A 664-nucleotide genomic window follows, 5' to 3' on the forward strand; every position below is an offset into this window, starting at 1 on the left:
TTTTCTAGAGTGTTTTCATGTAGAGAGAGAAATGAGTGGCTAAATTGTCAGAAACATTAAGGAGACAAATGGGGAATATATAACAGCTCTTTCCATGTGTTAGTGACACCAGCGTTCCCTCTTTTCCCAGATGGTAAAAAAGAGCCCTGACTCTTGCAAACTTCATTTTTTTGTAGAACAAAGAGAAAGATGAATAACTCGCTTTATGGCCTTTTTCCACTCATGCATACCAAGTCCAGTATGCATCCAAACATTGTCAGAATAGTAGGAGTGCAGACTTTGAAAAATGGTCTTCTCATGTAAATTCAGCAGCTTTGTCCCTGGTTGTCTAGTGGTTAGGATTCGGCGCTTTCACCCCCGCGGCCCGGGTTCGATTCCCGGTCAGGGAAAAACCTCTTTTTATGCTCATATAAAACGACAGATTCTGCATTAAAACATAAAGTTTGTGTGAGTTGGAGTTGAGCCGACAGCCAAAGGATGACAGTTTTAACTTCTACTCTACCAACTGAGTTATTGAAAGCGACATGCAAGTAATCCCACATGTCCAAACACCAGTATGTTGGCAAGAAACACAGCCAGTTTTGGATGTTTCAATTGTTAAGTTCATTTGACACAAAGAAGAAAGATCGCATTGTATAAGTTGTTCAGCTACAAACAGATATAT

At 40.1% G+C, this 664-nt stretch overlaps 1 non-coding gene across 1 annotated transcript; it reads left to right on the plus strand.

Annotated features, from left to right (window-relative positions):
• Positions 1-317: 317 nt before the first annotated feature.
• trnae-uuc (transfer RNA glutamic acid (anticodon UUC)) lies at positions 318-389 on the plus strand. Its single transcript has one exon. It is a non-coding gene; the product is annotated as a tRNA-Glu (tRNA).
• Positions 390-664: the final 275 nt, after the last annotated feature.

Source organism: Electrophorus electricus, unplaced genomic scaffold (assembly GCF_041902795.1).
Source record: "Electrophorus electricus isolate QZ-2024a unplaced genomic scaffold, ASM4190279v1 Scaffold158, whole genome shotgun sequence".
In the NCBI taxonomy this organism is placed as follows: Eukaryota; Metazoa; Chordata; class Actinopteri; order Gymnotiformes; family Gymnotidae; genus Electrophorus; species Electrophorus electricus.